Source organism: Pan paniscus, chromosome 1 (genome assembly GCF_029289425.2).
Source record: "Pan paniscus chromosome 1, NHGRI_mPanPan1-v2.0_pri, whole genome shotgun sequence".
Lineage (NCBI taxonomy): Eukaryota > Metazoa > Chordata > Mammalia > Primates > Hominidae > Pan > Pan paniscus.
This window is the reverse complement of record NC_073249.2, coordinates 172,186,959-172,208,807: the sequence shown is the minus strand read 5'-3', so window position 1 is coordinate 172,208,807 and position 21,849 is coordinate 172,186,959. Positions and strand designations below refer to the sequence as shown.

The 21,849-nt window shown below is 45.0% G+C and overlaps 1 protein-coding gene across 32 annotated transcripts in view; it reads left to right on the top strand.

Moving 5' to 3' along the window:
• The first annotated feature begins 10,519 nt into the window (after positions 1-10,519).
• Positions 10,520-21,849, top strand: part of MROH7 (maestro heat like repeat family member 7) — a 79,805-nt gene continuing 68,475 nt past the window's right edge. For 25 of the 32 annotated variants that reach the window (XM_063601035.1, XM_063601082.1, XM_063601036.1 and 22 more), the window contains exon 1: positions 10,520-13,120. The gene's annotated coding sequence lies outside the window, so the exon portion shown is untranslated. Of the gene's footprint in view, positions 16,606-16,874; positions 16,961-21,849 lie in introns of all 32 variants that reach the window. The other 7 variants (XM_055092272.2, XM_055092252.2, XM_063601042.1 and 4 more) reach the window with 6 other exon arrangements.

The following is a 21,849-nucleotide window of genomic DNA, read 5'->3' as shown; positions in this document are numbered from 1 at the left end:
GATCACTCAAGATCAGGCATTCGAGACCAGCCTGGCCAACATGACGAAATCCCGTCTCTACTAAAAATACAAAATTAGCGGGGTGTGGTGGCTCATGCCTGTGATCGCAGCTACTTGGGAGGCTGAGGGAGGAGAATCACTTAAACCGGAGAGGCAGAGGTTGCAGTGAGCCGAGATTGTACTGCCGCACTCCAGCCTGAGCGACAGAGCAAGACTCTGTCTCAAAAAAAAAAAAAAAGAAGAACACAGCTTTAATCCAGGCCTCAAGGAATTCTGAGACAAAGTTTCAGGGAAAATAAGCAGTTCCCTGTCAACAATCCCAAAAATCACAAGAAAATAAGGCACCATGGGTGAAAACCAAGAGATGATGTAAACAGCAGAATCAGACCCACAAAGTGTTCAGAATACAAACTTATCAAAAGTAAAATAACATGGTTTTTTTCTTTTTTGTTTTTTGTTTTGAGATAGAGTCTCACTCTGTTGCCCAGGCTGGAGTGCAGTGGCGCGATCTTGGCTCACTGCAACCTCTGCCTCCTGGGTTCAAGCGATTCTCCTGCCTCGGCCTCCTGAGTAGCTGGGACTACAGATACATGCCACCACACCCGGCTAATTTTTTGTATTTTTAGCAGAGATGGGGTTTCACTGTGTTAGCCAGGGTGGTCTCAATCTCCTGACCTCGTGATATGCCCACCTCAGCCTCCTAAAGGGCTGGGATTACAGGCACGAGCCCTCGTGCCCGGCCTGTTTTTTGATTTTTTTGAGACAGTGTCTTGCTCTGTCATCCAGGCTGGAGTGCAATGATATGTTCATGTCTCATTGCAGCCTTGACCTCCTGGGCTCAAGCTATTCTCCCACCACAGCCTCACAAGTAGCTAGGACTACAGCTGTGCACCACCATGCCTAGCTAATTTTTTTGTGTGTGGAGATAGGGTGTCACTATGTTGCCAGGCTGGTCTTGAACTCATGGACTCAATCCATCCTCCTACCAAGGCTTCCCCAAATGCTGGAATTAAGGCATGAACTACCACACCCAGCCTGTTTAATGTTTATTTTTTTATTTTTATTTTTATGTTTGAGACGGACTCTTGCTCTGTCGCCCAGACTGGAGTACAGTGGCACGATCTCAGCTCACTGCAAGCTCTGCCTCCTGGGTTCCAGCCATTCTCCTGCCTCAACCTCCTGAGTAGCTGGGACTACAGGTGCCCGCCAACATGCCTGGCTATTTTTTTGTATTTTTAGTAGAGACGAGGTTTCACCATGTTGACCAGGATGGTCTCGATCTCTTGACCTTGTGATCCACCTGCCTCGGCCTCCCAAAGTGCTGGGATTACAGGCGTGAGCCACCGCGCCTGGCCTGTTTAATGTTTAAAGAAATAAAAAAAACAAGCCAGGTGTGGTGGTGGCTCACACCTGTAATCCCAGCACTTTGGGAGGCCTAGGTGTGTTTGGAGCAAGCCCCCCAGAGTCTGGCCATAAACTGGCCCCAAAACTGGCCATAAGCAAAATCTCTGCAGCACTGTAACATGTCCATAATGGCCCTAATGCCCAAGCTGGAAGGTTGTGGGTTTATGGGAATGACGGCAAGGAACACCTGGCCCGCCCAGGGCGGAAAACCACTTAAAGGCATTCTTAAGCCACAAACAAAAGCATGAGTGATCTGTGTCTTAAGGGCGTGTTCCTGCTGCAATTAATTCGGCACATCCCTTCGTTTCCCATAAGGGATACTTTTAGTTAATTCAACATCTATAGAAACAATGCTAATGACTGGTTTGCTGTTAATAAATACGTGGATAAATCTCTGTTCCGGGCTCTCAGCTCTGAAGGCTGTGAGACCCCTGATTTCCCACTTCACACCTCTATATTTCTGTGTGTGTGTCTTTTAATTCCTCTAGCGCTGCTGGGTTAGGGTCTCCCTGACTGAGCTGGTCTCGGCAAGTGGCTTCCATTCGTGGGGGCTCGAATCCAGGTCAAAGGGTCGCCGGAGGGACGGTTGGAATGGAAAACTAGCTGGAGGACACCTGAGTACTCTTAAAGCAATCCCTGTGGTGAGTAAGAAGGGGAGTTCAGAAGCATCAGGGTAACAATGGGATCGGTATGGGGTCTGGTTCGTTTCATCTTAGAACTTTTTCACACTGATAACGAGGAGGAACAACAGTATAGCGAAGTAACAGAAGAGGTTACAGAGCATGTTTATTTGCCAGCTGAAGCTAAAGCGACAAAGGAAGGAGAGTTTCATCCCTACCCTTCTGCATCCCCTCATTATTATTTTGAAGAAAATGACTCCCCAGATCTTTCTTTTCCGGAGGACACTGGGCGAAAAGTAGTTGCCCCAGTGACTGTTCGAGCAGCGCCTCGAGCGACGGCTCTTAGTTCTATTCAGGCAGGAATTCAGCAAGCTAGACAAGAGGGTGATTTAGAGGCTTGGCAGTTCCCTGTTAGAATACACCCCCCAGATCAACAGGGAAATATTACAGCTACATTTGAGCCTTTTCCTTTTAAATTACTCAGAGAATTAAAACAAGCAATAAATGAGTATGGACCAGGTTCTCCTTTTGTAATTGGACTGTTAAAGAATGTTACTGTTTCCAGTCGGATGATTCCTACTGACTGGGACGCTCTTACTTGAGCTTGTGTAACTCCTGCTCAGTTCTTACAATTTAAAACTTGGTGGGCAGATGAAGCTTCCATTCAGGCTGCTCGCAATGCCCAGGTCCAACCTCAAATTAATATAACTGCAGACCAACTTTCGGGGGTTGGTGGCTGGGCTGGTTTAGATGCACAAGTGGTCATGCAGGATGATGCCACAGAACAGCTTAGAGGAGTGTGCATTAGAGCTTGGGGAAAAAATCACTTCAGGTGGGGAAAAATACCCTTCCTTTAGTGCTATAGAGCAGGGACCAAGGGAACCATAGGTTGATTTTATAGCTCGGTTACAGGAGTCTCTTAAAAAGGTGATTGCAGGTTTGGCTGCTCAGGATACAGTGTTGCAGTTATTAGCTTTCGACAATGCTAATCCCGATTGCCAGGCTGCTCTGCGACCTATCAGAGGGAAAGCACATTTAGTTTATTATATCAAGGCCTCTGATGGTGTCGGAGGTAATCTGCGTAAAGCTACCTTGTTGGCAATGGCAATGGCAGGACTGAGAGTGGATAAAGGAAATACTCCATTTCCTGGAGCTTGTTTTAACTGTGGGAAGCGTGGTCATACTAAAAAAGAATGTAGAAAAAATCAGCGAGTCAGGCCGCCAGATAGGGGAAAAAAGAAAACTGCTGATCCTGAAATATGTCCAAAATGTAAAAAAGGAAAACACTGGGCTAGTCAGTGTCACGCTAAGTTGGATAAAGAAGGGAACCCGATTTCAGGAAACGCCATGAGGGGCCCGTCCCGGGCCCCGTTCTAAACCGGGGCGTTTCTGGCTCAGGCCATTCCCTCACCCCTGTACAATGTCTGTCCCCTGCCACAGCCAGTAGTGCCGCAGTAGATTTATGCTGCACAAAAGCTGTGAGCCTTCTGCCTGCGGAACCCTGGCAAAGGGTCCCAACAGGAGTCTGTGGACCCTTGCCAGCGGGTACAATAGGATTACTTTTAGGAAGGTCTAGTGTAAGTTTAAAAGGTATACAAATACATACAGGAGTCATTGATTCAGATTACAGTGGGGAAATCCAAATTGTTATATCTACTTCTGTTCTCTGGAAAACAGAGCCAGGAGAGCGCATAGCACAGCTCCTGATTGTGCCGTATGTGGGAATGGGAAAAAGTGAAATTAAACGAACAGGAGAATTTGGAAGCACAAATAAACAAGGCAAAGCAGCTTATTGGGTAAATCAAATTACTGATAAACGTCCTACCTGTGAAATAACTATTCAAGAAAAGAAATTTAAAGGTTTGGTAGATACAAGAGTGGACATTTCACTCATTTCTGTACAGCACTGGCCGTCTGCGTGGCCAATTCAACCCGCTCAATTTAACATAGTTGGCGTTGGAAAAGCTGAAGTATATCAAAGTAGTTATATATTGCATTGTGAGGGGCCCGATGGACAACCTGGGACTATTCAACCAATTATAACTTCTGTACCTATAAATTTATGGGGAAGAGATGTATTACAACAATGGGGAGCACAAGTTCTAATTCCAGAACAATCATATAGCCCTCAAAGTCAACATACAATGCATGAAATGGGGTATGTCCCTGGTATGGGACTAGAAAAAGATTTGCAAGGTTTGAAAGAACCGCTTCAAGCAGAAAAAACAAAGTTCCCGGAAAAACGAAGTTCCTGCCAAAGATTAGGAAAAAATTTTTGATGGCAGCCATTGTTAAGCCTCCAGAACCTATACCTTTAAAATGGTTAACAGATAAGCCAATTTGGATAGCACAATGGCCACTAAGTAAAGAAAAACTGGAGGTTTTAGAGAAATTAGTTGCTGACAATTAGAAAATGGGCACATAACTCCAACATTTTCTCCTTGGAATTCTCCAGTTTTCGTAATTGAGAAAAAATCAGGTAAATGGAGAATGTTAACTGACTAAAGAGCCATCAGTTCAGTTATACAACCTATGGGAGCATTACAGCCAGGATTGCCTTCTCCTGCTATAATTCCAAAAAATTGGCCTTTTAATAGTCATAGATTTAAAAGACTGTTTCTTTACTATACCTTTAGCTGAGCAAGACTGCGAACAGTTTGCATTTACAATTCCTGCATTAAACAACCTGCAGCCTGCTAAGCGTTATCATTGAAAAGTGTTGCCACAGTGCATGTCAAACAGCCCAACAATTTGCCAGACATATGTGGGGCAAGCAATTGAACCTACCCGTAAAAAATTTCCACAGTGTTACATTATTCACTGTCAACTAAAAACATTAAATGATTTTCAAAAATTACTAGGGGATATTAATTGGATACGACCTGCTCTAGGCATTCCTACCTATGCCAGGAGTAATCTGTTTTCTATCCTTAGAGGAAATCCTAGTCTCACTAGCCCTCGGCAATTAGCAAAAGAGGCTGAGGCAGAGTTACAACTGATTGAGAAGCAAATCCATAAAGCTCAGATAAATAGAATAGATCCGGAGAAGACTCTAGATTTGCTAATCTTTTCAACTCAGCATTCACCTACTGGTGTTATTGTCCAAGAACAGGACTTAGTAGAGTGGCTTTTTCTTCCACATACTAATTCACGGACTCCAACTCCTTATTTAGATCAAATCGCTACTATGATAGGGATTGGGAGAACTCGGATTGTTAAATTACATGGATATGATCCTGGAAAAATTATTGTCCCTCTCACAAAGGCACAAATACAGCAAGCTTTTATAAATAGTCTTACTTGGCAAACCCATTTAGCTGACTTTGTGGGTATTCTCGATAATCATTTTCCTAAAACGAAGCTATTTCAGTTTTTAAAATTCACTAATTGGATTCTCCCTAAAATAACTAAATTTAAACCAATTGAAGGTGCTGAGAATGTTTTTACAGATGGGTCTAGTAATGGTAAAGCTTCTTATTCTGGCTCAAAAAGTAAAGTTTTTCAGACGTCCTATACTCAGCTCAAAAAGCGGAGCTTGTAGCAGTAATTGAGGTATTGACTGCTTTTGATATGCCTATTAATGTGATTTCTGATTCTTCATATGTGGTTCATTCCACACAGTTAATTGAAAATGCTGTTATGATTTCATACAGATGAACAACTGATGATAAAAACAAAAAATGTGGAAAAATAGGGATTACAGAACAGCCCATACACAATTGAATCTAGCATTATTTGGTGAAGAGATCCAATAACAAAAAGTTGGGAAATAGGTAAAATAATAACTTGGGGTAGAGGTTATGCTTGTGTTTCTCCAGGCCAAAATCAACAGCCGATTTGGATACCATCAAGACACCTGAAACCTTATCATGAGCCAGATGCCAAGGAAGAGACTCTGGGAGGATCCAGAGGACCCCCTGGTTGCAGCCACGTAGAGACTGATGCTGAGGAGGACCCCAACTATCATGAGCAACACCCGTTGAACACAGCCACCCCGCTAAGAACAGATCAAGAAGCTGTCACAGATGGCGGAAGAAAACCTGAGGAAAGTGGGACAACCAGTCACAATGAATAATTTAATAGTAGCTATGATAGCAGTTATCACCACTGCCGTGAGTATTCCTTCAATAAGGGCTGGTAATAATGCCTGGATGCAATCATTCTATGACACAGTTACACATGCTTTCTGATCTCAGTATTTACCGTAATAAATCTGCTCCTATAATTGAGGCATACCACCCTCAAAAACCTATTTGTAAACAGGATTGGACCCAGTTAGAAAAAATGAACGTGCTTATTTAGGAACTTTGCAGAACAGGCAGAGATGCTGCACAACAATTCCTATGGAATCATTATTAATTGGTCCCCCAAGGGGATGTTTAGCTTGAATTGCACCTCTCAGTCTGCGTGCCACGGTCACACTATGTTCAGATGATCTGAACAAAACAGTCAGATGGTAGAAATGTTAAGTATGGCAAAAGTTCCTATTATCTGGAACCGTGGCTGTATAGTGGCACCTCAACCTCAAATGATAGGGCCCACTCTAGGAGCTAAACATAAGGATTTGTAAAAACTATTAAATGCTCTTAATAAGATCAAAATTTGGGAAAGAATAAAAGAGCATCTAGAAGGACACTCTACAAACTTGTTTTTGGATATAGCAAAATTAAAAGAACAAATATGTAAAGCATCCCAGGCAACCTGACCTTAATGCCAGGAACCAGAGTGCTTAAAGGAGCTGCAGACAAATTAGCAGCTAGTAACCCATTTAAATGGGTAAAAACACTTGGAAGCTCTGTGATTTCAATGATGACTATGCTTTTTAATCTGTTGTTTGCCTTCGTATAGTCTGCAGATGCGGATCCCGACTCCTGCGAGAGTCTCTTTGCAAATCGAAGAAGGGAGACATGTTGGGAGCAAGCCCCCCAGAGTCTGGCCATAAACTGGCCCCAAAACTGGCCATAAGCAAAACCTCTGCAGCACTAAAACATGTCCATAATGGCCCTAACGCCCAATCTGGAAGGTTGTGGGTTTATGGGAATGAAAGCAAGGAACACCTGGCCTGCCCAGGGCGGAAAACCGCTTAAAGGCATTCTTAAGCCACAAACAAAAGCATGAGCGATCTGTGTCTTAAGGGTGTGTTCCTGCTGCAATTAATTCAGCCCATCTCTTTGTTTCCCATAAGGGATACTTTTAGTTAATTTAATATCTATAGAAACAATGCTAATGACTGGTTTGCTGTTAAATGAAGGGGTGGGTTGCCCCTCCATACCTGTGGGTGTTTCTCGTTAGGTGGAATGAGAGACTTGGAAAAGAGACACAGAGACAAAGTATAGAGAAAGAAAAGTGGGCCCAGGGGACCAGCATTCAGCATACAGAGGATCCACACTGGCACCGGCCTCTGAGTTCCCTTAGTATTTATTGGTCATTATCGAGCATGGCAGGATAATAGGATAATAGTGGAGAGAAGGTCAGAAGGTAAACACATGAACAAAGGTCTCTGCATCATAAACAAGGTAAAGAATTAAGTGCTGTGCTTTAGATATGTATACACATAGACATCTCAATGCCTTAAAGAGCAGTATTGCTGCCCGCATGTCATACCTACAGCCCTAAGGCGGTTTTCCCCTATCTCAGTAGATGGAAGTATATTCCATGTAAAGTAAATCGGCTTTACACCCAGACATTCCATTGCCCAGAGACGAGCAGGAGACAGAAGCCTTCCTCTTATCTCAACTGCAAAGAGGTGTTCCTTCCTCTTTTACTAATCCTCCTCAGCACAGACCCTTTATGGGTGTCGGGCTGGGGGATGGTCAGGTCTTTCCCTTCCCACGAGGCCATATTTCAGACTATCACATGGGGAGAAACCTTGGACAATACCTGGCTTTCCTAGGCAGAGGTCCCTGCGGCCTTCGCAGTATTTTGCGTCTCTGGGTACTTGAGATTAGGGAGTGGTTTGAGATTAGGGAGTGGTGATGACTCTTAAGGAGCATGCCGCCTTTAAGCATTTGTTTAACAAAGCACATCTTGCACAGCCCTTAATCCATTTAACCCTGAGTTGACACAGCACATGTTTCAGGGAGCACAGGGTTGGGGGTAAGGTTACAGATTAACGGCATCTCAAGGCAGAAGAATTTTTCTTAATACAGAACAAAATGGAGTCTCCTATGTCTACTTCTTTCTACACAGACACAGTAACAATCTGATCTCTCTTTTCCCCACAGTTAATAAATATGTGGGTAAATCTCTGTTGGGGGCTCTCAGCTCTGAAGGCTGTGAGACCCCTGATTTTCTACTTCACACCTCTATATTTTTGTGTGTGTGTCTTTAATTCCTCTAGCGCTGCTGAGTTAGTGACCGAGCTGGTCTCGGCAGAGGTGGGCGGGTCTTTTGAGCTCAGGAGTTCGAGAGTAGCCTGGCCAACATGGTGAAACCCCTTCTCTACTAAAAATATGAAAATTATCCGGGCATGGTGGTGTGCCTCTGTACTTTCAGCTACTCAGGAAGCTGAGGCACGAGAATTGCTTGAACATGGGAGGTGGAGACTGCAGTGAGCTGAGATCATGCCACTGCACTCCAGCCCAGGCAATAGAGTAAGACTCTGTCTCAAAACAAAAAGAGTTTTAGGCCAGGTGTGGTGGCTCACACCTGTAATCCCAGCACTTTGGGAGGCTGAGGTGGGCAGATCACCTGAGGTCAGGAGTTTGAGACCAGTCTGGCCAACATGGCGAAACCCCATCTCTCTCTACTAAAAATACAAAATTTAGCCAGGTGTGGTGGTGGGTGCCTGTAATCACAGCTGCTTGGGAGGCTGAGGCAGGAGAATTGGTTGAACCCAGGAGGCAGAGGTTACAGTGAGCAGAGATCGTGCCACTGCATTCCAGCCAGGGTAAGAGAGCGAGACTCTGCCTCAAAAAAAGAAGGCTTAGTGTGCAACTCATCAGAGTTGCACAGGGCAGAGAAAGAATGGGAAAAAAACAATTTCTAGAAAACTTTTCGAATTTTCTGATCAACACCAAATATTCCAAATAGGAAAAATACAAAAAAATCCATACCTATATATGGCATAATATGATTGTAGAACACCAAAGTAAAAGATCTTATTTTTTATTAAAATTAAAAAAAAATTAAAATAGAGTCAGGGTCTCACTATGCTGCCCAGGCTGGTCTTGAACTCCTGGCTTCAAGCTATCCTCCCACCATGGCATCCTAAAGTGCTGGGATTGCAGGCATGAGCTGCTGCATCTGGCCCAAAGTAAAAGATCTTAGAAGCGGCCAGAAAAAATAGATTTGGGCTGGGCATGAATAGATTGATCACCAAAAAGGTGGCAGACTAACTTCTCGACAGAATCCACAGAAGCCAGAAGGCAGTGGAACATTAGCTTTGATGTACTAAAATAAGATACCACGCTAGGCTCCTACATACAGTGAAAATGTTTTGAGAATGAGAGTTCTAATTTTTTGGCAAACAAAACTAAAGGAGTTTACAACTAAGAAACTCTTTTGTGAGACAGCCTTGCTCTGTTGCCCAGGCTGGAGTGCAGTGACGAAATCTCAGCTCACTGCAACCTCGGCCTCCCGGGTTCAGGCAATTCTTGTGTCTCAGCCTTCCAAGTAGCTGGGATTACAGATGTGCGCCACCAGGCCCAGCTACTTTTTATATTTTTAGTGGAGATGGGGTTTCACCGTGTTGGCCAGGCTGGTCTCAAACTCCTGACTTCAAGTGATCTGCCCGCCTTGGCCTGCTAAAGTGCTGGGATTACAGGCATGAGCCACCGTGCCTCTCCAGTCCCTGTGTTTTTTTTGTTTTTGGAGGTTTTGTTTGTTTGTTTTTAGAGACACTTTCACTGTGTTGCCCAGGCCTGTCTGTTGGCCTCAAGTGATCCTCCTGCCTTGGATCTCCCAAAGTGCTGGGATTACAGGTGTGAACCACTGTGCTCAGCCCATTTTTTATTTGTTTCTTGAAGGAAGGTAGCCGTATTAATTAATTTTGGACTTTGCTCACTAAAGTTTGAATGTTAAGAATAGATGTATACAGTCTGGATGCAGTGGTGCATGCTTGTAATTTTAGCACTTTGGGAGGCTGAAGTGGGAGGATTGCTTGGGCTCAAGAGTTTGAGACCAGCCTGGGCAACATGGTGAAACCTTGTCTCTACAAAAAAATTTTAAAAAATTAGCCAGACATGATGGCATGCACCTATAATCCCAGCTACTTGGGAGGCTGAGGTGGGAGGATTGCTTGAGTCCAGGGAGGTCAAGGCTGCAGTGAGCCATGATCACACCACTGCACTCCAGCCTGGGTGACAGAGTGATACTCTGTCTCAAAAAAAAAAAAAAAAAAAAAGAAAGAGAAAAGTAGATATATATGAGACTCACTTGGGCAACATATGGAGACCTAGTCTCCACAAAAAAATTTTAAAAATTAGCTAAGTATGGTGGCATGCACCTGTGGTCCCAACTACTTGGGAGGGTGAGGCAGGAGAATTGCTTGAGCCCAGGATGATCCCTTGATCCTGGCAGGGGGTGGAGTTGAGGCCGCATTCCAACCTGGGCGACAGAGTGAGACCCTGTCTCAAAAGAGAAATAAAAAAGAATAGACATATAATATGTAACTTCCAAACAAATGAAAGGGAAATAAAGGAGTATGAGAAGAAAGGCAAATTCAATGATCCAAAACAAAGTGAGAAAAGAGAAAAACAAAATAAAAATGAAAAAGGAGAGGTTCTGCTTGTAATAGGCGAAGTAGCTCCTATCAGATCAACTTTCATACTGGTAACAATTATGAGCTCTGAACAAAAACAAACAAAAAACCTCCTGAAGACTCTGGAAAGAGAGCAAAAACAGGGAGAACCTAAAGGGAAACCGACAGTTACAAGAAAAGAAATAGCTACTGGGTGCAAAGGATATTTAAAATCTCACAAACATGATATTGAACCAAAGAAGTCAGAAGAAAAGAGTCTGTGTTTTATAATTCCGTTTATATGAAGTATGAAAACAGGCAAACCATATTAAAAGTCAGGATAGTTGTTCCCCTGACCAGGAGGAGGATAGCGATTGGAAGGAGGACATGAGGAGGATTTCTGGGGTCCTGGTAATGCTCTATTTCTGGATCTGGGTGCTGGTTTCATGGGTGTGCTCACTTGGCGAAAATTCATAAAAATAGACATGACATATGCAATTTTTTGCTTCAGTACAAACTTAAAAATCAAAAGGGAGCAGAGACAAAATGGACAGGCAGGCAGGGCAGACTGTGAAGGGGCCTCAGTGCCAGACTAAGGAGCTTGACGTGACCCTGGCAGCAGTGGAGGACACTGAAGGTGTTAAGAGGGGAAATGAGTTGTCAGGGAAGCTGCCTCTCTGCCTAATGCGGGTGGCTAGGAGAGGGGAACACCTGCCCTGTGGGACATTATTTACAGGACTGGCCAGAATCTGGGCTTTCAATGACGAAGATCTGAGCTAGGATGGAGGGTGTGAGGTTGGAGGCCAAGGATTTGGAGGTAAAATTGGAAGGACTTGGGAGTTTACATGCAGGAGGCCAGAGAGGAAGAGGGAGGAGTCAAAAACGATCCTTGGTAGAGGCTTTTCACTGGAGATAAAGAGTGAGGGAGGGGACGCTGGGGAAAGAAGTAAGTTTGAGGGAAGAATTTGTTCTTTTTTTAAAATCAGGGTCTTGCTCTGTTGCCCAGGCTGTAGTGCAGTGGCACCATCTTGGCTCACTGTAGCTCGACCTCTCAGATGCTGGTGATTCCCCCCACCTCAGCCTGCTAAGTAGCTGGGACTACAGGCGCATGCCACCATACCTGGTTGATATTTTTTAATTTTTATTTTTAGTAGAGATGAAGTCTCACTATGTTGCCCAGGCTGGTCTTGAAATCCTGGGCTCAGGTGATCCTCCTGCCTCGGTCTCCCAAATTGCTGGGATTACAGCATGAGCCACTGCACCCAGCCAAAGGAAGGAATTTTGCTGGGGAAGGAGGAAGTGGAGGAGGAATCCTCAATGACACAAGGCCTCTGAAACAGCAGAAGGAGACTGGGGGTGCAGGGGACCCCCTGTCCAGATTTGGACAGGAGAGGAGAGGAGCAGAAAAAGCGAGATCCTAGGTGGACTGGAGGGAATTCAGGAGAGCCCATCAGCTGCTCACTAATGTGAAGTCACAGTCAAGTGTGGGGACTGAGTCTGATGAGGCTGACTTCTAGGCGGCTTGTCTGACAACAGGTTATGCAGTGTATCTAAGGACATCCTGACCTGGGGGAACAGGAAGACAGGAAGATTCCATTATCATTTTGTAAATGGTGCCCAGTGAAGTTTCTATTAGTATCTAGTCTCCAATCATCTTAATTAGCTGAGCTATTGCTCATCATCAAAAGGATTTTCTTTAGAAAGATCGCCGTAGAGTCTTGCTTTTCTTATCAAAAGATCTAGATGACACTGCTGTGCCCTGGCCTGCCCCACCCTCATTCCTGCCCTGCTCCACACACTTATCTGTGCCTGGAGCGGGAGTTAGGGTGGAGTAGGAAAAAGATCAAGGATTTGAGTGCACAAGGACAGGCAGGCATCCTAGCTCCTGACCTTGGACCAATATTTTCTCACTATGGGTCTCAGTTGCCTCTTCACAGACCACCTGATTTCAAAGCCCTTGTCACCCTGAAATACACAGAGGTCCAAGGTCATATGGTGAGGGGTTTTTATGTGAAGACTTGAATTCTGGATGAGAAACTTGGTGTTTATTAGCAGTGAAGTCCTTTCCGGGAGGCTGAAGAGAGTCTCAGGGCAGGTTGTTCTTTGAAAGGACCCCATCTCTTCTCCCCACTATATAGGTGGGAGCGGGGGTCTCATTGGCTGAGGGATTTCTGGGTCATGGTGACCTCATAAAGCCCGTAACACTGGCCTGGGCTGGGGAAGCCTAGGTAAGCTGAGGGGCGGCTCTGGGAAAGTCCTAGGGGTGGAGGCAGTCTCCACGCCTCCACAAGGGAGTTACCACCTTCCCGCACCTGTGGGTACAAGTCTCCTGCTCTGGCTGTATTCCACAGTTAGAACTTCATATCTTTGGCTTAGAGCTGAATTTTCTGTTACCATGTGGATGCTCCAGGTGGAGGTAACACATTGAACTTTACATGAGCAGCTCAAGGCTCACAGAAAGTTTAGGCTCTCAGGTCCTGACAGTGTAGTGGCTGGGAGTTGGGGGGAGGTGAGGGGAAGGGAGTGAAAAGATGCAGGGAGGGAATGCCATAAATCTGGGGAAAGAAGAGGCTTGGAGCCTGGAAACCATACTTTGTCTTTTTTCCAAGTCTCCCCAGCCTGCCCTCACCCAGGGGAAGAAGGGATGGTGGGGATGAACATTTATTGAGGGCTTGCTGTGGGCCAGGCTCTGCGATCATCACTTTATGTGGGCTATCTCATCTGGAATATTAAGATAGAGGCTTAGAGTCATGAGGGCATCTGTCCAGGTTCACACAGCTGGTGAGAGAGAAGGTTTTGAATTCAGGTCTGCCTGACTCCAAAGCCTTGGATGTTGGCATTATAGCTGGGTATCAGGAAAGTTGCCTTGTTTTCACTGAACTTTTCCTTTAGGATAAGGACCTAAAAGTGGCAGAGGGAATGGGGAATAAGAAACAGGAAGACATGGTTCCACTGAGTAATTCATGTCTTGTGAATCTCTATGGTATTATAGGGAAAACTGTGGGTTGAAGGAACATGGATTTGAATCCAGCCTCTACCACTTGCTTGGGAATTAGTAGAAATCAATTTATTTTATTTTTTGAGACAGAGTCTCTCTCTGTCACCCAGACTGTAGTGCAGTGACATGAACACAGCTCACTGCAGCCTCAACCTCCCCGGCTCCAGTGACCCTCCCACCTCAGCCTCCCAAGTAGCTGGGACTACAGGTGCACACATCATGCCTGGCTAATTTTTGTATTTTTTGTAGTGACGGGGTTTTGCCACGTTGTTCAGGCTGGCCTTGAACTCCTGAGCTCAAGGAATCCTCTTGCCTCAGCTTCCCAAAATGCTGGGATTATAGGCGTGAGCCATTGTGCCTGGCCAGAAATAACTTTAGATTCCTGCACAGTCTGAATTAACATGCCAGTGCATGAGATGATGACATCTTTCTTGAAGAGTTGTCATTCATTCATTCATTCATTCATCCTTTCCCTCACTCCGTGAATGTTTTCTGAACCTTCCCTGTGTGCCATGTGCTATGTGCTGGGAAAATAGGGGTAACAAGACAGCCAGACACTCACCAAACTCATTTTCAGAGTAGATGCATATAAGTAAACAGACTGATCCTCTGATACAGAGTGATCACATGAGGAGGGTGCCTCACCCACATTTGGGGATTCCAGGAAGACTTCCTGGGGGAAGGGACATCTAATCTAAGCTGGTGTCTGAAATGTGACTAGACTAGATGTCAGCCAGAGGGAGCAATTGAAGTTTAGGTGAGTAGTCTTGGGGAAGTTTATAGGAAGAGGAAAGAGTATTTGCAAAGGTCCCAAGGCAAGAGGGAGGCCAAAACATTGAGGATCCTGGAAGAAGTTGAGAGTGGTTCAAACGTGGTGCAAGGCCAGGGAAGGGAATGAATCTAGCTGGAGAGATGGAGGGGCTAGGCCTGTGGGCTGAGGACTCTGACAGAAGAAACACAGATATCAGACTTCAGATTAGGGTGTCTTCACTCCTGGCCTGTCCACCAGTCATGCAAAAGTCGCTTAGGAGAGGGGAGGTAGGGGAAAGCTTCATGAAAGAGTGATTCCTGGATCCCTTCAGAACTACAAAGCAGAGTCTCTGAGAGTGAGGCTTGGGAGTCTATCTTTTAAAAAATATAAGCTACACCCACACCCCACCATTTGAAAACCTACAAGAAGTCACACAGGGGTTGCAAGAGGTGAATGTCATGGTTAGACTTGCATGCATTTTTATTTCATCTGAGAATGTCTTTATTTCCCTTTCATTCCTCAAGTATAATTTTGCCTAATATAGAATGTGTGGTTGAGAATTCTTTTCTATCAACTCTTGAAAAATATGTGCCACTTCCTTTTGGCCTCCATAGTTTCAGATGAGAAATATGCTGTCATTCAAATTGGTGTTCCCCTATAGGTAAGGCTCTCAGGTTGCTTTTAAGATTTTTTTTTAAAGTCTTTATTCTTCAGAAGTTTAATCATGATGTGTTTTGGATGGATTCCTTTAGATTTATCCCATTTGAAGTTTCAGCAGTTTTCTGGATCTGTATATTTATGTTTTTTACTAAATTTGGGGAGTTTTCAGTCATGACTTGCTAGTAATGCTTTTTCAGCACTCTTTCTTTTCTCCTTCTGGAACTCTGATGATATGAACATTATTTTGTTATTGTTCCACAGATTCCTGAAGTTCTGGTTTTTTTTTTTGGTGGGGGGAGGGGGGTCCATTTTCTCTTTGTTGTTTAGACCTTCCTTCCTTCCTTCCTTCCCTCCCTCTCTCCCCCGCTCTCCCTCTCTTTCTTTCTCTTCTCTTCCCCTTCCCTTCCCTTCTCTTCCCTTCCCTTTCTTTCTTTCCTGTCTTGCTCTGTCACCAAGGCTGGAGTGTAGTGGCATGATTTTGGCTCACTGCAACCTCCACCTCCTGGGTTCAAGCAATTCTCTGGCTTCAGCCTCCTGAGTAGCTGGGATTACAGGTGCCCACAACCATGCCTGGATAATTTTTGTATTTTTAGTAGAGATAGGGTTTCACCATGTTGGCCAGGCTGGTCTCAAGCTCCTAACCTCAGGTGATCTGCCTGACTCAGCCTCCCAAAGTGCTGGGATTATATGCATGAGCCACTGTGCCTGGCCGATTTTTCTTTCTTCTATTTTTTAATGTAAAAAAAAAAAAAATAGAAATGAGGTCCCACTGTGTTGCCCAGGCTGGTCTAGAGCTCCTGGGCTCAAGTGATCCTCGGCCTCCCAAAGTGCTGGGCTTATAGGCATCAGCCACCATGTCCAGCCAAATAACTTTTTTTTTTTTTTTTTCTGAGATGGAGTCGCACTCTGTCATCCAGGCTGGTGCCTGGAGTACGGTGGTGCAATCTCAGCTCACTGCAACCTTTGCCTCCCAGATTCAAGCAATTCTCATGCTTCAGCCTCCCTAGTAGCTGGAACTACAGGCACCTGTCACCATACCTGGCTAATTTTTGAATTTTTAGTAGAGATGGGGTTTCACCATGTTGGCCAAGCTGGTCTTGAACTCCTGGCATCAAAAGATCTGCTTGCTTCGGCCTCCCAAAGTGCTGAGATTACATGCATGAGCCACCATGCCCAGCCAAAGCATTTTTATGATGACTGCTTTGAAATCCTTGTCAAAAATTCCAACATCTGATTCATCTCAGTGTTAATGTTAGTTGGTTGTCTTAAGATGAGATTTTCCTAGTTTTTGGTATGATGAGTGATTTTTACTGCATCTTTGACATTTTAGGTATTACATTAAGATTTTTTTTTTCTTTTTTCTGAGACAGTCTTGCTCTGTCACCCAAACTGGAGTGCAGTGGTAGTGGTGCAATCTTGGCTTACTGCAACCTCCACCTCCCAGGTTCAAGTGATTCTCCTGCCCAAGCCTCCTGAGTAGCTGGGATTACAGGTATGCACCACCATGTCCAGCCAATTTTTTGTATTTTTAGTAGAGACAGGGTTTCACCATGTTGGCCAGGCTGGTCTTGAACTTCTGACCTCAAGTGATCTGCCTGCCTTGGCTTCCCAAAGTGCTGGGATTACAGGTGTGAGCCACCGTGTTAAGGTTTAGTTTGTAGGTTCTGGCCTACTTTTGTGGACTGTAGCTCCAGTGATATTTCTTTTCTTTTCTTTCTTTTTTTTTTTTTGAGACAAACTCTCTCTCTCTCTCTTGTCCAGGCTGGAGTGCAACAGCAAAATCTTGGCTCACTGCAGCCTTGCCTCCCGGGCTCAAGCAATTCTCCTGCCTCAGCCTCCCGAGTAAGGTGGGACTACAGGCACACACCACCACACCTGGCTAATTTTTGTATTTTCTGTAGGGATGGGATTTTGCTATGTTGCCCAGGCTGGTCTTGAACTCCTGAGCTCAAATGATCCACCCACCTCTGCTTCCCAAAGTGCTGGGATACAGGCATGAGCCACCACATGCAGCCAAAAGTTATTTTAAAGTAGAGAAGTTCTTGGCACTGTTCCGTACTCTGACAGTCCTGGCACAGGCCCGGTCTCCAGTGATATTTATGACTCCTCATTTGCTTCATTTTTCTGGTATTGCCGGGGCTCCTGTTTATTCCTGCTGGTGCTGCCTACAGGGGTAGAAGGCATTTCCCTGGGCCACTTGTTATCACTGGAGTGGGTGGGGGAGGCCAGAAGATGTAGGGTCTGGTAAAATGTCTGATGCTGGGTGGAGGGCCCAGAGATCCAGGGTTCTGCTGACATTGCCACTGCAGGTTGGATTGGTCTGTCACCGCTCCAGGTATGGAGAAGGGATTGGGGCTCCCCACTGGGAGACCCTCTCTGTTGGGCTTCCTCTTTCCGGGTCTTTTGGCTGGAGAAAGCAAGTTTTTCTTCTACTTTTGAGTGTGTGTTTATGCTGTCGGCAGATCTGTGTGTCAGGCTTCTTTGGTGCCCAGTTTGGGTTATGTGAGTGATAAAAAAAAAACTCCAGGGAACTCACCGTAGTGTCAGCCTTCAAGTCCTGAGATGCCTAGTCAGTCACTGCCTTCTTTCCAGCCATCAGAATCCTTTTATGGTTGTCTGTTGAACTATTTCCAGAATATTTAGTTATTTTTAGAAGGGAAGAACAGAGAAAAGTGAATTGACAACCTTGTCTATCACATGCATTAAAAAAAAATGTGGTATAAGGCACCCAGCATAAAATTGACCATTAATGACAATTACTGTGTTCATAAGATTGTGTAACCATCATTACTATCAGAACATTTCTCTGGTCCAAAAGGAAACCCTATACCCATTAAGCAGTCACTTACCATTCCCTGCTTTCCCCTTCTCCTGGCAACCTCTCTCTGTCCTGCTTTAATCTACTGTCTCTGTAGATTTGACTATTCTGGATATTTTATATAAAGGGAGTCGTATAATATGTGGTCTTTTGTGACCAGCTACTTTCACCTAGCATAATGTCTTCAAAGTTTATCCACGTTTCGCATGCATGAGTACTTCATTCCTTTTAGTGGCTGAATAATCCACTGTACGGACATACCATATATTGTTTATCCATTAATCAGTATGTGGCTATTTGGGTTGTTTCCACCTTTGGCTCTCACAAGCCCCAGCTCCTGGCTGACAGTGTCTTTTGAAGCAAAAAAGTTTTAAATATTGCTGATGTCCAATTTATATATATTTTTCTTTTGTTGCTTATGTTTTTGGTGTCATGTCTAAGAAACCATTGCCAAATCCAAGATCATGAAGGTTTACTCCTATGTTTTCTTCCAAGAGTTTTATAGTTTTAGCTCTTACATGTAGGTCTTTAATGCATTTTGAGTTAATTTTTGTATACAATGTGGGATAGGAGGCTGGGTGCAGTGGATCTTGCCTGTAATCCCAGCACTTTGGAGAGGCTGAGGCAGGAGGATCACTTGAGGTCAGGAGTTTGAGACCAGCTTGGTCAACATGGTGAAACCCCGTCTCTACTTAAAAAAAAGGCTGGGCATGGTGGCTCACGCCTGTAATCCCAGCACCTTCGCAGGCCAAGGTGGGTGGATCACCTGAGGTCAGGAGTTCAAGACCAGCCTGACCAATATGATGAAACCCCGTCGCTACTAAAAATACAAAAATTAGCCGGGTGTGGTGGCATGCACCTGTAATCCCAGCTACTTGGGAGGCTGAAACAGGAGAATCACTTGAACCCAGGAGGCGGAGGTTGCAGTGAGCTGAGATCGTGCCATTGCACTCCAGCCTGGGCAACAAGGGTGAAACTCTGTGTTGAAAAAAAAAAAAAATTAGCTGGGTTTGGTGGTGGGCACCTGTAGCCCTAGCTACTTGAAAGGCTGAGGCAGGAGAATCGCTTGAACCTGGGAGGTGGAGGTTGCAGAGAGCCGAAATTGCGCCATTGCACTCTAGCCTGTGTGACAAAGTGAGACTCCATCTCAAAAAAAAAAAAAAAAGAATGTGGGATAGGAGTTCAGCTTCATTCTTTTGCATGTCAATATCCAGCTGTTCCACTGCCATTTGTTGAAACATTTGTTTAAAAGACTATTATTTTAAACATACAATTTATTTAATTATTTTATTATTATTATTTTTGAGATAGAGTCTCATTATGTTGCCCAGGCTGGTCTTGAACTCCTGGGCTCAAGTGATCCTCCCACTTCGGCCTCCCAAAGTGCTGAGATTATAGACGTGAGCCGCCATGCCCTGCTGAAGACACTATTCTTTCCCTATTAATGGAGGAGTTACCACCCTTGTCAAAAATCATTTGACCATATAGGCATGGATTTATTTCTGGACTTGCAATTCTATCCCATTAGTCTATATATTTATCCTTATGTCAGTACCACACTGTTGCATGCAATTTTATTTATTTATTTATTTATTTATTTTTTGAGACGGAGTTTCGCTCCTGTTGCCCAGGCTGGAGTGCAGTGGCGCAATCTCGGCTCACTGCAACCTCTGCCTCCCAGGTTCAAGCGACTCTCCTGCCTCAGCCTCCCAAGTAGCTGGGATTACAGACGGGTGCCACCATGCATGGCTAATTTTTTGTATTTTAGTAAAGACAGGATTTCGCCATGTTGGCCAGGCTGGTCTCGAACTCCTGACCTCAGGTGATCCACCCAGCTCGGCCTCCCAGAATGCTGGGATTACAGGTGTGAGCCACTGTGCCTGGTCTGCATGCAATTTTAAAGGAAGATCTCTATGGCTTACTTTGGAAAATGGTTTGTTGGAAGCTGGTCTAGATAAAGGGACCCCTGTTGAGCAAGCAATTCCAAGATCCAGCCTCAAAACAATGGGAACTGGACTAGGGTCTGGTAGTGGTGATGAAGAAATGGGGAGGGATTTGAGAGCTGTTCTGGAGCCAGAATGAGCAGAACTTGGCCAAAATTGGGTGCAGCAAGTGAGAAAGAGAGCACTCAAGGAGGATGTTGTTTCTGGCTTGGATGATAGATGGTGCCAGTTCCTTGCAATGGAGGAGAATAGAAGAGTCCTATTTAGGGGAAAAATGGAGAGTCTGTTTTGGATGCTCTGGGTCTGAGGTGCCCCAATCTCAGCTGTTCTGTGTGTGCAAATGTGTGTGAGTGTATAGGTACTTGTACAAGTGTCTTAACACATTCCAGGCCCTTACATCTGATAACAGTGTGTTCTCAATGATGAACTGGACAATCTATTGATAGTTCCACCCCCTGAAGGCTCTAGCAACTCTTGTCCAGGGCCTGGAAGGGTTAATTGAGGTGGAGAAGGGAGGATGGCAATTGGTCAATGATTCTCTCTGTCTTAGACAGCACTAGTTGTTTTATGGCTGTGCTCTGACCTTTCCATCTGGGGCTCCAGGATTGTAGGGCAAAGGCCAATAGGCAGTTTGTGGCTGTCAGCAGGAAGTAGTGAGCTCCTTTAGCTCCTGTAGATCCCACCCAAGCCCCTCAACAGCCGCGGCTCCTCCTAATGCACAGTGTCTGTTTGGTAGAGGGCAAGCCATGGGCTACCCCAGTCACTGCCAGGCAGCTCTGAAGGCTTGCCTGTCTGTTGCAGGATGGAGGAGGAGGATTGGGGGTAGGTCAGCTGGGGTTGAGATCTGTGGCCTTCTGCCCAGTGACCTGGTATGGTGCATCTGCTGGGGTAGAGATGAAGTCTTTCTTCCTCAGCCCAAACAAGTTAGGTCTTTGAAGATCTTAATCACTGCCTCGTAGGCTGCAACAAGCCATATTTTCCAGGTTAAAAATGCCTTCCTTTGGTGACTATGGTCCGTGTGTGTGCATGTGGCACGTTTACACATGGGTGGCAGAAATCATTAAGGGAAGATTCACGCTCCTCCTTAAGTAAGAAGAGACAAAGTTATGGACATGAAATTAAGTACAGGGCTTTGGAAAGGGACTGTGAAATCAAGGAGCAATCAAATTTTACATTCAGGGTAAAATTGCCTCTGGTGCTGATGGTAAGTGAACATTTCTTGCTTCCAAGGCAGATGCAAAGCTGTGCAGGAACTGCTTGCTTGGAACTTGCTTCCAAGGCAGATGCAGAGCTATGCAGGAACTTGCTTGGAATGAAGGCAGCTTCCACTGGGTGCTGAGTGCCTTATTCCTTTCTGCCCACAGTGCCTGGCAGAGAGGAATAAAACAAGTAGCTACCATTTAGTTAAGGGCTTCGGTGGGCCATGTACTCCATGCCAGGCACTGTAACTACAATCACCCCTGTGGAAGGCTTTATGTGTTCCCTATCTTAGAGATGGGGAGGACAAGGGCCAGAGGGGAAAAGTCTCTTGCCCATGTTCACCCATACTAGCAAGAGGTTGAGCTGGCTTTAAACTCAGGACTACATGAAGAAATATATGGTCTTTCCAAAGCCATGCTATAAAGATACACAGCAAAATTTGTGGAGTGAGTAAATGATTCACTGAATGAGTTAGCACATGAATGAATGATAATGAAGAAGTGATGAAATGAGTTAGTGAAAGAATACCTCATCAAATGAAGAAGAGTCTCCCCTTGCCACCCATTGCCCTTCTCTTATTTCCTCCTCCCTTCCCTCTGGCCTTCCTCTTCCCTCTCCTCTTTACTGCCTCTTTTCTTCTCCCTTATCCCTCCCTTTTCTTCTCTTACCTCTCCTTTCTTCCTTCTTCTCTTCCCTCTTGCCTTTCTCCTCTCCTCCCTTCCTTCCTTGTTCCTCTCTTATCTCCCTCCTTTCCTTACCAATGTTTAGTATTTGT